Source organism: Mustela nivalis (assembly GCF_964662115.1).
Source record: "Mustela nivalis genome assembly, chromosome: 6".
NCBI lineage: Eukaryota > Metazoa > Chordata > Mammalia > Carnivora > Mustelidae > Mustela > Mustela nivalis.
In genome coordinates, this window is record NC_139025.1 from 17403355 (window position 1) to 17417591 (window position 14237).

Below are 14237 nucleotides of genomic sequence, written 5' to 3' on the forward strand. Positions count from 1 at the left end.
CATAATGTATCAAGTTTCAAAATTATCTATAGATTTATTCCCATGGAAGAATCACAGATGAATGATCTTCCTAGAATGATGGTCATCTTACTGTTTTAATAGCAAAACCCTACAAACAGCAAAAATGGGTTAGTTAAATATATCACAATACATCCACTCTTTGGAACACTATACAGGCATTAAGAATGATGTTATGGGGATGCCTAGGTGGCTCAGTAGTTAAGCATCTGCCTGGCTCAGGTCATGGTCCCAGGATCCTGGAATCAAGCCCCACGTCTAGCACTCCTCTTGGTGGGGAGCCTGCTTCTCCCTCTTCCTCTGCCTGATGCTCCCACAGCTTGTGCTCGCTCTCTGTCAAATAAATAATTTTAAAATCTTAAAAAAAAAAAAAGAATGATGTAATGGGTACTACCTTTTTTTGGTAAGATTTATTTATTTATTCATTTGAGAGACAGAGAGGAGAGCATGCACCAGTGGGAGGGGGAGAGGGAGAGAGAATCTGAAGCAGACGCCATACTAAGTGGAGAGCCCCACGCAGGGCTCATTCCCAAGACCCTGAGATCACAACCCGAGTTGAAACCAAGTCATGCTCCGCTGACTGGGCCACCCAACAGCCCTACGAGCGCTACCTTTCTAATTAAAAATAAAACACTGACAAGTACTTCAGAAGAATATTTGATAACATGGAAAGACATGAGCAATGCATTGCTAAAACAAATGAGCAAATATGCTCAGATTTTTGAAACAAGGACCTAAATATACATATATTTTAGCAAATATGATCCCATTTTTGTAGCAATGACATAAACCTGTATATGTCTAAATGTGTGTTGCATGTACAGGGTATAGGAACACTGGGAGGATATACAACAAAATATTAAAAGTGGTTATTTCTGCCAGGGATGCATTCTGATTTTCATGGGTGTTAAGCACTTTTGCCTTCATGGCCCCTTCTCCCACAAAAAAAAATGTTAAAAATTATATTTCATAGTGGCAGTGGTATAAAGATAACACGGTCCAGGCTGGATTCATTGTTCTATGTTCATTATTATTATATTCATTTGTTTCTTCTCATGTTAAGAGAAATTAAAATGATTATATTCATGGGCGCCAGGCTCTGTGCCTCCAGAGGCCATCCGATGACTTGGCCCTCAATTGTGAGTAATGGAATTACTGGATTTTTATTTCCTTCTGGCTCATCTGTGTTCTCTAAATTTTCCATACCCTAAGATTTATTCTACTACTGTAATGAAAAACCATTTGAACAAGAGGTGGGTAAACATTAAAAAAAAAAACAAAAACGTCCATTTTATGCAATGCTTACACATAATACCGAGAGTAAAGGCAGCTTTTGGAGGAAACCCCCTCCAAGGGCGTTAAAATCTCCCCACCCGATACAGCCCATCATCCGTGGCCCTGCTGATCCAGCCCACCCAGTGATTTCCTGCAAGAACCAAGCAAGGAGATGAAACCTCTAGTTTTCAGAACAAAGTCGCTCTCTGGCTTACCAAAGAGAAGGGGTTCATGCCTTGTTCTTTATTCCCAGGGAGGACCACGCACGACCAACCCACACTGGCTTTATTTCTCCAGGGGCACAGATGGTCGGCCATGGTCCAGCCACGCTCTCTGGACGGCAGGCTTGGTAAATAGGCAACTAACCTTCTACAGCCTCATCCGTGGCCCAGGACATCATAAACCCGTGTTCTTTGCCAAACTGTGAAGTTTGCCAAAATTTAATAGGTTTGATTTTATAAAGTCAGCCTTTTGAGTATGGATTTTTAATTTATACATTCATTTATTTATTCATGTGTTTAATAAATATTGATTAGGCATCTACTCTTTGCCACAGATTATTCTAGGAGCAGGCGACACAGTGGTGAGCAAGACAGACACAGTCCCTGTTCTCATGCTGCTGGAAGGAGAGATTCTGAACAAGGTGCAGAGTGCCTTGAAAAGGGAGAAGCCATGAGTGTGTCGAGAATGTGTGGCCAGGGGGCGGCACCAGTCTAAGGAGCTGGGGATCCAGGCTTCCCAAGGAAAGAAAAGGTAAACCCAGACATGGAAGGTAAGTAGGAGTGGACGGAGTAGGGAAAGGGGAGAGTCTGGAGGAAGAACAGTGTGCAGACTAATGCCCAGAATCTACGTTTAGAGTCTAGGAGTCCTAAGGAACTGAAGACAACCAAAAGGGTTGATGGGAATGGCAGAAGGCTGGGTTAGAGTGACAGGCAGGGACCAGACGTGAAGGACCATCTTATTTCAATCGGTTTGGGAGCTGGGACTACGTCCTTACTCCAATGGGAAGCCATCTCAGAGCCTTAAGGAAAGGAGGGTTTTGGTGCTGTGTGGAGAATGGACTGCCTAAAACTCCCGCAGGAGCCCTTGGGTCACTGGTGATGGGTGTTGTATAGCATGAACCCAGCCGTAAGACTTACTCCAGCCTACTTGAAACAACTGAAAGAAACAAAGAAACAGAGATGTATACTGCACCTCTGTGCTTCCCACTGTCTCCATCGCAGCCTTCAGAACCACACAAACAAGGAAAACTTAAAATAAAGGGGGGCCATAGGAGGAACACCTCACTGTCCTATGCACTAGAGCTTCGTAATACTTGATTCTTCCTGCATACATCTTCCAGCATTTGCTTCTTCTAGATTGTCTTTATTATTGTGCTTAGCTATTTGAATTTCCATATGAATTTTATTTTTTTAAGATTTTATTAACTGGGGCACCTGGGTGGCTCAATGGGTTAAAGCCTCTGCCTTCGGCTTAGGTCATGATCTCAGAGTCCTGGGATCAAGCCCCTCGTCAAGCTCTCTGCTCAGCAGGGAGCTTTCGTCTCTGCCTACTTGTGATCTCAGTCTGTCAAATAAATAAATAAAATCTTTAAAAGAAAAAAGAAAACAAAGTCTTATAGATGGCAAATACATCTTCCATCCAAGAATTATTAAATTTAAACTGATTCCATTCAAAAGTTAGACAGGAAAGAAAGACTTTATTTAAGATTATTGCAAGATGCCTGAGCCTGCTTTGCTTCCTCTCTCTCTGCCTGCCTCTCTTCCTACTTGTGATCTCTGTCTGTCAAACGAATAAATAGAATCTTTAAAAAAAATTTATTTACTTATTTCACAGACAGAGATCACAAGTAGGCAGAGAGGCAGGCAGGTGGGCGGGGGCAGACTCCCTGCTGAATAGAGAGCCCAACTCGGGGCTCGATCCCAGGACCCTGAGATCATGACCTGAGCCGAAGGCAGAGGCTTAATCCACTGAGCCACCCAGGCACCCCTCCATTTGAATTTTGGAATCAGCTTGTCAATTTCCACAAAACATAACCTGCTAGTATTTTTATTGGGTTTACACTGAATCAAAAAAGTGACTTGGAGAGAATTGACATCTTTGCAGTACTGAGTTTTCCGATCTATGAACATGGTCTAGCCCTCCCTGCATTTAAGTTTCTTCAATTTCTTTCAATAATGATTTGTTCTTTCCAGGGAAGAGGTCATGCACACACTCCATTAAATCTAGCCATGGATATGCGATATCTTTAGGTGATTATATGGGTAAATACTAAAAAGAGTAATTGGGGCACCTGGGTGGCTCAGTGGGTTAAGCCTCTGCCTTCAGCTCAGGTCATGGTCTCAGGGTCCTGGTATCAAGCCCCACATTGGGCTCTCTGCTCAGCAGGGAGCCTGCTTTCCCCTCTCTCTCTGCCTGTCTCTCTGCTTACTTGTGATATCTCTGTCAAATAAATAAATAAAATATTAAAAAAAATAAAAAGATTAATTAAAGGAAATAATGTCTGGAGAAAGTATTTTGCAAAATGTAAAACATTATATAAACTTGAGATATTCTTTCTCACCGACATTACTGAACACATGTAGATTGGAAAGCCAATCTACACACCCCCTTAAGGCATTTTTCCCAGTGTCTATTGATTAACCAAGAGGCTGAGGCTATCCAGCCCGAACAGCCAAAAAACAGTGACATCAGAGGCCAAGAGGAGAGTTACTGACCTGGAATAAACTCTAACAAAACAAAACAAAACAAAACAAAAAACGAGTTCTCAATCTGAATTTTAATTTTATCCAAGAGCCACCAAATGGCCTGGGGGTGGGGGGCAGTTTTTCGAAAAAGCCCATCGTTCAATCAAAACTCAGGGACTGGATACCCTCTATACAAGATCTCACTCAATCTCCAAGCTCCTGACACTGTTGCCGAAAATTAGCCTAGACCATTCCTCAATGGGAGCTGAGGTGCTGTATCCCCTCTTCAAAGAAATTCTCATCTGCAGAACAGACAAAAGCCAAGCCTGGCCTCTTCCTGGGACCTGGCAATGCTGATACTCACTCTTAGTGCCTGAGTCTGAACTAGTGATTCACACCCCCTGCTCTGAGCCCAACCTCAGAGGCTCCCTCCTCCACCTGCCAAGCCCTGCCTGCCACCGACACAGGCCCAGGGCTCACCTCTTTCCACCTCTAGAGGAGAAAATGGCCAGAATGAACCAGAAGGAAGCCTTCAGGACACAAACACTGTTTATAAAACACACAAGAAAGAGAAAGACCTTGCTATGATCTACCCCCACATCATTCCACTCCAGTCTCTTGGATCCCCCCCTTGATCAAGGTAGCAATGATCGGTATTCATTGAATCAGCAAACATTTATTGAGCACTGACCATGGGCCAGGCACTGTTTTAAACACCAGAGACCCAGCAATGAACGGCACAGTGAAAGGTCCTGTCTTCTTGCAGCTTGCATCACTGGGGGGAGAGGTGTCTGTGCCCTCGGGGATGGCAGGGAACAGCAGGCAACAGGACCATCAGCTACAAATCGAAAGCATTTTAGAAGCCTGGGGGGGGGGGGGTTGGTTAGTTTGGGTTCCCCCAAAAAGGGGACCTCAAGGTAAGGATTTGAGAATAGCTTGCTTATTGAGGAAGTGATCCCAGGAAGCGTTGGTGAGCAAACAGGGCAGTGACAGCGAAGAAGGAAGGCCATAGTTTGTTAATGAGACACTTACCACTGTGGGCAGCTGAGGCTCGGTCCTGGGAGACCCTCATAGAGACTGTAGAGAATGTGCCTCAGAAGTACCCTGTCCCCCCGAGGGGCAAGGAAGCTCAAGATTTACCTATCCACTCCCATCCTCATTAGCTGAGGGTCCCACCAGGGTTTTAAAGCCCTGGCTCCTCAGACGCAGACAAAAAGAGTCCATCAGCAGGCACGGAAGTGTCTAGCGGCAACCTCTGAGATGAGGGACAGGAACAGAGAAGCCACAGGAGGCGTGGGCCACTCCCAGTCAACTTGTTCCCTCTGATAAGCCCAGAACCTGGTGGGGTTTCAGGGACATAGTAGGCAATAAATATTTGTTGAGTAATTAGATGTTTTATTATCTGGAGATGTCTTTAAGGCTAACCTGAAGTCAGCAGAAGAGCGAGCCCTGGGTGCAAACCTAGAAACAGTGTGTTATCCTGGGCAAGTGCCTTCCCCTTCCTGATCAGTCTTCATGGTCATAAAGCAGAGACGGACACCTGCCTTGCCTACTCTGTCAAACTGGATGAGGTGCCAACCAGAGAAACTCTGCCAAAGGGCTTGGCAAAACCAGAATATGTTAGAACGATTTTTCTTGGGCAAAGAGCCTGGAATAGGGAATGAGATCTGCAAAAGGAGATTCTGGTCCAGTAGATTCTGAGTCTGTTTCCTCACTTAGGAAAGAGGCACTGTGATAATCAGGCCACAACACGTCCCCGAGTGCCGTTCGGGGGCCCCAGAGGCAAGATAATGGATGTGGTGTGCTCCGTTCCCTTCCGAAACTACACTAAAATGACAATAAAGGGATGTGGGTTTTTTAAAGGGGTAGGGGGAGGATCATAAACCCATGATGACAAAGCAACTAGAGAGAAAGGATGTCCACAAAATTTTGGAAGCGGAAGAGTAGATGGTCAATTAGCAAATGGCTTAGCTAGTAGGGAAAGTGAAAGACTAAAATCACGCTGGGGAAATCCAAGAAGAAACGCAACTTGCCCCAAACGTGAGGCACCGACACCTTGGGAAGTGAGGGTGGAGGTGGGCAGAAACAGGAAGCCTGGCTGAAAGAGCTCCAGATCCTCTGCTCAACCCTGGTGGAAACCCTGAGGGGGGAGTCTAACCGTTTACGTGGCGAGGAGCCCCCTGGATCTGAGACACACTCACGTTCGAGAAGCACTGCTTTAGGACACCCAGCAAACGCTATCAAGACAATTGCTCTATTCCTGACTCTCCTGCAACCTTGGACCCTGACCTCATGTGGTCTGTACCACAGCCTGTCTGGGATGGATGAGAGCAGGTCAGGTCACCCTTCTCTCTCATCTCCAGGGACGCCTCAGAGTGTCCTTTCCCATCACTCCCTCCCTGTCTCTCCCTGCAGCACAAAGGGTTGGAACCAGGGTCCTTTGTGAACTAGAAAGAACGTGGATGTCAAGATGTCTTTAAGAGTTTCATCTAGAGTCTGTTTGCACCCGCTTGTCTGACTCGGTGGCAGCTAAAATGCTCAAGCTTCAAAATGAATGGTCCTAAAGGGACCATGATCCCCAAGAAAAGGGAGGACACAGATAATACAACTTCAAGAACCCAGCCCCAAATATTGGGCTTATTTATTCTGTGCCTCCTGCTATAATAGAGTGTGATTTCATTGCTGGCAGATGCAAAATAACGAGCCCATTGTGCGCTGATCTAAAGTCCATATGTCCCCCATTTGTCTTGTAGCCTGACTGGGCGCTTTGCCCCGTTCACAGGAAGCCCTCTGATAGCCAAGCACCACACAGACCCAATAATTGCCCTTTGCTAGGGGAGCATCCACCAGCACCACCAGAAACACCATCCGCCCTCCCACAGCCTTCATAGCCCTCACCACCGCCCCTGCCAACTACCACCAAGCATTCTGGGGCTGGCTGCTGCCCACGGTTCTCCTGGGAACTCATCCCACGGGCCCATAAAGCCCAGTGGGCTGCCAAATGAGGGAAGGACATTCTTAGGAGGCAGTAGCATACAGAGGTTAAGAGAGGCGACTCAGCAAGACCTGGGTTCAAATCCTACCTCTGCCACTTTGCATAAGCATGAACTAGGGCATGTTGCTTCCCCATCGTCTGGCTGGCTGCCGTCTCCCCCAAGGAATGGGGATGGTAAGGAGCCCTTCCTCTCAGGGTGCTGTAAGGGCTAGGCTAGATGAGTTACCCATTATAAAACCCTTAACATAGAGCCACACTCCAAATGAATGCTGGAGGAGTGTAAGGGGTGGTGGTGACGGCTGATGGTGCAACAGATTCTCTAAGAGCCACCGCCCCACCCCACCCCCGCCCCGCGCACCCACCCCCGGAAAGGGAATACTGTCCGGAAGATGAAAATGAGGCATTCAGCTCAGGCTGAACAAACAGAGGCCAGGAAGGACCCGGCTCCCAAGGACACCTGCAATCCATCGAGGGCCCCCTTGTGCACCGTGGTCCCATGGCAACCTGATGTGGCTGTTTGCTTTGTGTGCTGACGCAAGCAAGCCACGGGGCCGGGTTGGGGGAAGAACAAAGTAGAAAACCTACGTGGTAACTCTTTGTCCAATGGAAAAAGTCACGAAGCCAATGAGTGTTTTCCTCCTGTCTGCAGTTGCCCAAATCCTTGTCTTTCCTACAGGATTCTCATAGGCCCAGGCGGAAGACAATTTCTCTCTTACAACCTGTGATTCTGTGCTGGGAGTCACAACAGGGGACTTGCTACTGCTGTCTCCTTGGGAGAGGCCCTGGAAGCTGCTCAGCACCCCGCCAGGCACAGGGCACCCCCCACAGCACAGGACCTTGCGTCCCCAAGGGTCCACGGTGCCCACAGCCAAACGCTGTTGCCCAAATTAAAATGAAGCTCTCTCTTCTCTGCATTCTGCAAACACCCTGTTTAACCTTGTGTTGGGCCACTGGCCTGACCCCGCCAGGTATCTAGTTAGCTGGTAGCATCCCGGTACAGTGGGAAGGGCCCAGCTTCTGACCCCAGGCTCAGCCACCAGCTGGCTAAAACCCAGAGATAGTCATTTAGCTTCTCATTTGAAAAATGGAGAATTAGAATCCTTATTTGCAAGCTTAAGGGCAGGGTTTACATAGAATGCTGTGCAGAACCCGTGGCACGCGGCAAGTTTCCACCAAGTTATCGGGACACCTCTTGCTAGGTACAACCCAGAAGGTCACGTGATGTCCTGCATATGTCTGCATCGGCTATACCATGCACGTAGCAGGTGCTCAGAAATTTTTGGACAAAAAGTGAAGTCTTTCCTGGAAGCCAAGGATTAAGAAAGGAACCCAGCCCATCTCAGGGACCTATACATGGCCCCACCACTTTAAATAACTTTTTTTAAAAAAGATTTTATTTATTTGACAGACAGAGATCACAAGTCGGCAGAGAGGCGGTCAGAGAGAGGAGGAAGCAGGCTCCCTGCTGAGCAGAGAGCCCGATGTGGGGCTCGATCCCAAGACCATGAGATCATGACCTGAGCTGAAGGCAGAGGCTTTAACCCACTGAGCCACCCAGGTGCCCCTAAATCACTTTGACTTAGACTTCAGGATACACCATCATCTCAACCTCCGTGTCTCCCTGTCACCAAGTCTCAGGCCCTTCCACTGAGTGCGGAGGCTGACACTGGGCTTTTGGTTCCTTCTGGGACTGCCAGAGTCTTGGCCACTGCTTGGGAGCAACGTCCGTGGCCCAGCCATTCCTTGTGGACCAACTCAATAATCCACCACCTGCAGAACACCTACCCTAGGGCACGCAGAAGAAAGTCAAAGGAAATGCCAGTTTCCGAACGGGAAGGACACAAGTCTGGGTGCGTGTAATCTGCCTGAAAAATGAGAAGGGTCACCCTCCGATCCTTCAGATTGGATGGAGACTTCCTAAACACACACCCAGTCCACACCCAGCTACCGACACAGCCCGGCCACACCTGGAAGCAAATTCGAAAATACAGTCTCTGCCTCTTGCCACCCCAGAGCTTTCAGAAGTTCCTCTACTACCCCTTCTGCTCTGCTAGTGAAGTCATTAGGAAGAACATACTGGGCTACAAGAGAGACCTGACTGTGTGATCCCTGCCTCTAACTGGCTATAATTCAAAGTAAGTCCTATTAGCTCACTGCGCCTCAGTTTCCCATCTGTGAAATGAAACCCGGAAAGATCTCTAAGAGTCTTTTTGGCTGTGATATTCTATGCTCTTTCTATGGCCAGTTGCGGCTTGGCTCCCACAGAGATCTGCTGAATGCCACACAGACAAGCCCTGAGGCATTCCAAGGGCAGCCCTTCCTGTTCTCCAAGGCCAGGAGCTCCTATTACTATATAAGGTGGCCTGCAGAGAATGGCAGGAGAGACATATCTCCTCCACTGTTCAAGTCGTTTGGAATGGACACAATGAGTCCTGTCCCTTCCCAGACCCCCCCTCAGGCTAGGCCAGGCAGCTCAGGAAGTATCAGGCAGGGACTCAGATTACAAAGATACATGGTGACACAGACATTTTGCAAGCCCACGGGGATCCAGGCTAGGAACAGACAATGCTTCCACCAAGCATATATCATAATTGCCAAGTGTCTAAGAGCTCACTGTTCCAGGTACAACACAGTCCTTAGCTGCTTCCTCCAAATCCCTTGGTAAAAGGAATCCAGACGCGACTATTACTTGGAAGGAGAACTCCACTCCCAGTCCCCTCCGGTACCCTCACCGAACACAGTGCTTGGGTCACATCAGCTCCAGCGTGATCCCTGACACACGAAGGACTGCAGGTCACCTCACAGAGCTTTCTTCCCTCTGCAGATGGAGCACAATGCCTCTGTCTGCGGGCTGCCCTGCACTCTTGGCTACGGACGGGGTAGGTGCTGGGTGGCGAAGGGGAAGGAGTAAGATATCTAGAGTTGGGATCCCAGCTGTACCAGCTTGGGCAAATTATGATCCTTACCCTCTTCGCATCTTAGTTTGCTTCTCTATAAACTGGTGTCACCGAAACTCACTTTGTAATACTTTGTCCTGAGGATGAAATGAAACTGCGTATGAAGTGCCTGACTTACACGAGGTACTCAGAACGTGCAGTCGTTTTATAAGGATCTCCCCACCTTGCTGAATAAGGCAGGTCCAGGCACCAAACATGCAAACAGTTTGAGAAAGAAGTGATTTAAAACCAGAAGTCCCTTCACCACTTTCTTTAAAGGGAACTGGATTCTCTTTGAGTTAAGAATTTTGCATTTGATCAGATAGATGCCACATCCATGGAGAGTTCTGATGTTGTCATAAGGACCCAGAGGTCAGACACACACACACACACACACACACACACACACACATGCACACACACACTCAGGTTTTCAGATTGTCTGAGGCAAATCACTTCCCTAGCCTGACCAGACTGTCATGGTTCCCCAGCACAGCAACACATTCACATCACCTGGGGAGCTTTTCCAACCTGAGGGTCTGCCAGCCCCATCCCAAACCACTTTCAGCAGGGTCTCTGCTGGCTAGAGCCTGGATATCAGTACTTCCAAGAGCTCTCTGATGATTCTAACATCACTGGACCAGGACCTCTCCAAAGCCCCTCTCGACATCCTGGTGCTTACAACAGCGTATGATTCAAAGTAGACACTTAGTATATGTTTGATGGATAAATTAATGAAGATTCTAACCCACGTTTTTTGTTTTGTTTTGTTTTTACTATTTCCCTATTCACAGTGTATGAAGTAAAAGAAGAAAAGAAACAGGTGAATTGCAAATGAGAATCCTGGAGCAGTGCTACCCAATACAAATTTCTGCATTGATGGAAATGTTCTATAATCTGTGCCATCCAATCCAGTAGCTATAAGCCACATGTGGCTCCTGAGCACTTGAAATGTGGTTAGTGTGACTGAGAACTGGATTTTTAATTTTATGTCATTTGAATCAAACAGCCACATGTCACTTCTGGCCACCTTACTGAACAGCGCAGACATAGAGTGTCTGCCTTTCACAAACATACCTCTAGCTGTGCCCCTCCATGCCCCTCTTTGACTAACAGGGCCCTATTTTCATTTAGGGCAGTCCCCTGCTCCTACTACCTGTGGTCTTGGCGGGGGGGGGGGGGGGGCAGTTCATGGAGTTGTCCTGCCCTCTTCCAGCCAAAGGGTAGGTCCAGAACCGCAGCTCAGTCAACCAGACTCTCCTTTCCAGGAAACTGACTGTAGCTTCAGGGTTGCAAGAAAATGAGTTGGTGCAGATTAATACCAATGTTGATTCCCTAAGACACTGTGTATTAGTTTCCAGAACATTACTCCCCAGGGTGACAATAATAAGTGAGATACGATGTGACCTAGGCATCATTATCTTCATCATCCTTCTCATCATCCAAGCACCCCTGACATGCCGGTTCCCAAACTGGGTACCCAGCACCCCTGACATGCCGGTTCCCAAACTGGGTACTTAAGCTGCCTAGCTTCCCTGGGCATCATTTCTGCATCTGCAAAATGGAAATTAACTCAACCAAATTTCTTCGAGAGTTTTTGTAAAGGCAGCAAAAGAAATATTAGTCATAAGAGCTTAGAGCCAAATGAGGGAGTGTCCTAAGTGTCACCAGAGGTCTTGTTTCCTAGATACAGGTATGGGGAAGCATGGGAGGTTTTGATGCAGGATCCAGGATCTGGGCCCCCGTTCACAAGCTCTTGTCCTTTCTCAGCTTTCTGCTAAAATGAGATTAAGACACGTCCCTCCCTAGTTTCACCATTTTCTCATCTATTTGTATACCCCTCCCACCTTGCCTGACACCTGTCTCCTCCTCCTTCTACAAATATATCCCAGAAAACTCCCCAGGCTAAACCATGCTGGCCTTATACCCAATTCATTTCTTCTTTCCCCAGCAACTCACTTAACTGGCAAGTTGCCCCAGGTATACACTCCCATAGCTTCCTGGTCTGAGCCTCTGGCCAAGCGCTTTACTAGAATCATGTTTAACCACTTCCTCCAGTGGTAGAGACTGTAAGCCTTTCCAGGGCAAAGCTCACGCTCCTCTTATTCACACCGAATCCCCAGGGCCTCCTACAGAGCCAGGCACCTAAAAGGTACTCAATAACTACTCTGTGTTGAATGTTCGAATAAGGACTCCAAGTGCATTTTATTTCTTGCCATTTCAGGAAGTGTCATTTCACAGAATTAATCATCTAATGCTGCATAACAAAATACCCCAAAACTTACTGACTTAAAACAACGATCCCTTCTTATCTCTCATTTTCCATGGGAGAGAAATTCAGACAGGGCATCGCAAGGTGGGCTTATCTCTGCTCCTTGTCTGCGACCTTGTCTAGACGACTCAAAGCCTATGATGGAATAACCCCAGCTCACCACTTATCTGATGAGTGAGGCTGGCTGGGAACTGAGAGCCTTCCTGGAGAGCCTCCTGTCCTCTCTCCATGTGGCCTGGGCTTCCTCACAGCATGGTGGCTAGGCTTCAGGGTGGCTGTCCTGGGAAAGGAAGAAAGAGACAGAAAGACTGTCTCCTTTCTATGACTTTGGCTTAAGAGCTACGTAGCATCACCTCCACCTTGTTCTGCTCATTGCAAGCGAACAGCTAAGTCAAGCCCACAGTCAAGGGGAGGGGAATGAGCCAACATCTTTTGGAAAGAGAAGCAGTAAAGAGCTTGCAAACAGGGGCGCCTGGGTGGCTCAGTGGATTAAAGCCTCTGCCTTTGACTTAGGTCATGATCTTGGGGACCTGGGATCAAGCTCCACATAGGGCTTGCTGCTCAGCCGGGAGCCTGCTTCCCCCACCGCCTGCCTGTCTGTCTACTTGTGATCTGTCAAATAAATAAATAAAATCTTTTTTTTTTTTTAAAGATTTTATTTATTTATTTATTTATTTGTCGGCGGGAGAGAGAGAGCACAAGCAGGCAGAGCTGCAGGCAGAGGCAGAGAGAGAAGCAGGCTCCCCGCTGAGCAAGGAGCCCAGGGACAGGACTCCATCCCAGCACCTCGGGATCATGATCTGAGCTGAAGGCAGTGGCTTAACCGACTGGGCCAACCAGGTGTCCCTAAATAAAATCTTTTAAAAAAAAAAAAAAAAAGAAAGAAAGCTTGCAAACATGTTTAAACTACCACAACCACTTAGCTAAGGCAAGAGGCCAAGTGCCGGGTGGAAAGGTGGAAAGGCAAGTGTCTCAAGAAATAAGGCTTCAGTTCAAGTTATTCGCTGTGTGAGCTTAAAGGACTTGCTCTCTGAGACTCAAATTCCCCATCCATGCAATGAGTAGGTTAAGGTTGAAGGTGCCTGAAGGTTTTCATGCTCCGAGTCTTCTAGCCTCAGTGAGCTTAAGAGGATCTCCTCTTCACTAGCTTTCTCGAAGTCCCATGACTCTTTCAATCACTTATCACCCTTGGTTTCTGATCCTGGAGGCAGCTAAAGTAGCTACTGGAGCTCAGGGGACCTAGGAAGTTCAGACATGAGGGATAACTTTAGGGAACAGAGGAGGAACCACTGAGCAATTCCGGATTCTCCAAGGCCGCGGCTGCTGCAGCCCAGGTGTAGAAACCTCAGCTTGTCATAGAGGGGTGGTGAGAAATGCAGCAATTACTGACCTAAGCAATCAGCACCTGCAGGTAGGCAGGCCAGAGCCCAGAAATCTGCTCTACCACCCCACCTCCCTGCTGCCACATTCATACTAACTCCTGGGGGGAGAAAGGAGACCACACGTCTTAAACCACCCAAGGCTATCAGTCTCCTTTGGAAAGTTCTTTCCCTCGGCTTCCTTTTGGCACCTATTCCCCGTTACTGCTCTGTGGAAGGGAAGTAAAGGTTGCCTTGGGTCTCTGCAGTCATGCAAGCCGTATTTCCCCCTTCTTCTGAGCCGGCTGGACCTTGCAGGACCGTCACCTCACACTCCCACGGGTCGCGTGGTCCCCAAACCCTGGGGCGCAGCAGCCCCTCTGCCCGCGGTGCGGGGATGCCCACCGCCAGGGTCCAGGGAAGCCAACTAGGGGCAAACTCCGCGCATCCCCCTCCCACTGGTCTCCACTCGGGGTGGAACTGGTTGGCTTTTAACCCTTTCTCTTCCAGAGGTCGGACCCTAACCCCCAGATGTCCTCCTTTAGGGAGCTCGCACGCCAGGAGGACTGCGCTCACCGGGTGCGACGAGCTCGGTTGATAGCTCGGGAAACCGAGGCCCACTGAGGGAAGCGATCTGGAGGATGTCCCGCGGGAAATCGGACTCTGACTCCTGTCTAGAACCCGGTCCTCCAAGCC

The 14237-nt window shown here is 48.1% G+C and overlaps 1 long non-coding RNA gene across 7 annotated transcripts in view; it reads right to left on the bottom strand.

The window, feature by feature from the left end:
* The window catches only part of LOC309866160, a 204353-nt gene extending 190150 nt beyond the window's left edge, over positions 1 to 14203 (bottom strand). For 6 of the 7 annotated variants that reach the window (XR_014312469.1, XR_014312470.1, XR_014312471.1 and 3 more), the window contains exon 1: positions 14118 to 14203. This is a non-coding gene — a long non-coding RNA (uncharacterized lncRNA). Of the gene's footprint in view, positions 1 to 12343; positions 12464 to 14117 lie in introns of all 7 variants that reach the window. The other variant, XR_014312475.1, reaches the window with a different exon arrangement.
* Positions 14204 to 14237: the final 34 nt, after the last annotated feature.